Source organism: Camelina sativa, chromosome 9, assembly GCF_000633955.1.
Source record: "Camelina sativa cultivar DH55 chromosome 9, Cs, whole genome shotgun sequence".
Lineage (NCBI taxonomy): Eukaryota > Viridiplantae > Streptophyta > Magnoliopsida > Brassicales > Brassicaceae > Camelina > Camelina sativa.
This window is the reverse complement of record NC_025693.1, coordinates 4,320,362-4,322,892: the sequence shown is the minus strand read 5'-3', so window position 1 is coordinate 4,322,892 and position 2,531 is coordinate 4,320,362.

The following is a 2,531-nucleotide window of genomic DNA, read 5'->3' as shown; positions in this document are numbered from 1 at the left end:
GTGATCAATCAAGAATTAATATGAAGAACAACCTAAGATGAAGATCTAGATAGATAAAGAATCCTAAATAAACAGATCTAATAATTCATAAAATCTCTGTGAAAAACCCTAAACCTAACAAGCAAACTACTCAGACATAATCAATGAAGAACAAGACATGATTCTGAATAATAAGCAATTGAAATTAAAAGAGTAAAGAAGGAGTTCAAGAATTCTTCTCTACAAAGCAGATCTTTCTCTCCAAAGCTCTCCAAATCTCATAGGGTTGCAGGAAAAATAAAACTTGATAGAATACAACTTAATGGTTTGGAAAACCTAAAAGTACTATTTATATGTCCTAAAACACGTCAGGGACTTGTGTTGCAAATATGGAAAACTTCGGGCAAATTTGTAAAACTTTCAAAATTTGGGTCTTGAGTCGGCAGAAAGGGGTGTCGACCGACACCATCACTCTGATTCGAATCCAACTTCATTTCCTCCAGATTATTGCTCCAAACTGATCCAAATCGCTCCACTTTGCTTCATCCATGCTAAAATCCTATAAACCCTGAAAAGACTCTCAAAGAACCTAAAAACACATCAAAAGACTCTAAAAGACTCCTTATATCATGGTTAAAACCACAAAAACCATGATATATCAACTCCCCCAGACTTAGTCTTTGCTTGCCCTCAAGCAAAACATAAACTTAGACCTGTGAAAGAGGTTTGAAAACAGGGAACTCACTCAATTGCATGATGATTCTTATTCGCACTCTTCATTTACCTGACTCAAGAACTTACTTCTTATACTTAACCATGATAAGCATCAACATTCCTTACTCAAATCCCACAATCCTTTGGAATCTCTGAAATCTCCATTATCATCTCATTAGTCAATATTAAAGCACAAATAAGGTGAATTCTTACCTTGGGTGTATTGATCAGTGGCATATGGACTCTCTTCAGGCCAAGACATTCTTCATACATCTCCTTTCCTCTCCCTTTTCTCACTTCCAAAGGGCTGATTACTCCCAAATTGTTTTTTTTATAATCAAAGGTGTAAGCGAATACCGGGGTCATCGGTAATTTACCTACCCCTCGCTTCCAAGCTTTGTGTGATCATATGACTCAAGAGTAGAATAATGAGGTCACGGGTAATTTACCTACCTCTCTAAATTGATCAAAATTATCTCATCTTTTATTCTCTTTTTTTTTTTTAAAGCACTGAAGGGAAAAGAGAGGGGAGACATACTTTGAAAAATTGCATTGTCTTGTATGGCCCGAAGAAGAAGTCTAGTCCACTGATTTCCAACCCCAAAGTAAGAGATTAAGTCCGGTTAAAATCCTGATAAAAGTTGAGACAACGTTAGATCAATCAGATATCCATTGAATAAGAGCTTTCAGGATTGTTGATAAAGCTCATAGTCTTTCTAAGCTTCAGTTCTGAGATCAAGCATAAACAAATAATCATTAGAGTGTTAGCCAAATAAGAGAAATCATTAGTCAATATCATAATTCCCAAAGACAAAAAGAAAAATTTTGAAAAATTTGACTCAAACTTTATGGTTTTGACTGACACAACTGAAACTCAAAAAAAAAAACATAGTTAGTAGATAACCTCCCCCAGATTTAAACAACACTGTCCCCAGTGTTATCAAGTAAGAGGAAAGCAAAAAGAAACAAAAATATATTGAAAATTGTAATGAAAAGATGAACATAAATCGGGTTACCCACTGTGAGAACTGGTGTCGACCGATGCCATATAGGTGTCGATCGACACCCTCTGCGAACAGAGACATGGGCGAGAAGTCTTTAGTCAGTTGCAGTTGGATTGTGTTGAGCAGTCAATCCTTGGATGATATTTCTGCAAAGAAGCACTCAAACACAAGTTAAAAGCAACATGATAGATAGATAGTTCATAATTTCATACAAATCCAAATATAAACTGACTCAATGCAACAACAAAAATGACTCAAAAGGAAAAGAAAAACCTAGAAGTGGGTTGCCTCCCACTAAGCACTTGTTTTCAGTCATTAGCTTGACTGTGCTGGAGCTCAGGCATCCGGTGGATCAGAACATGGCATTGAATGCTTCTGAGAGAATGACCTCTTCATCCAAGGTGGTGTATAAGCAGTAGGTGCATGAGGCTTGCCAAGTATGCGAGGAACAGGACCAGGGCGGGATTTCGGGATGGGTTTGCTTCTTTTTAGCCCTACAAAATCATCAACAGAAGAAACAAGCACTCTACGATAATCTCGCGGCTTGGTTAACTGTAAAACAGTCTTTGTATCTTTGAAAATCCTATTGGTGATAAGGGGAGGTTTGGGTAAAGAAGATGCATACCTTTGCCTTACCTGAGGACCTTGGAGTGTGGAGTGGGGGGCTTTCTTTTGGGAACAGCTTTCTGACTTGAAGCATCAGTTTTGGACAAGTTTAGTCTCGGATGTGGAGTGGTGTCGACCGATGCTGACGGTGTGTCGATCGACATTGAGCCTGTTGCTCGTGTAGCAGAAACTTTTTCAACAGAAAAAGTCTGTCCATCAATAGTAGGA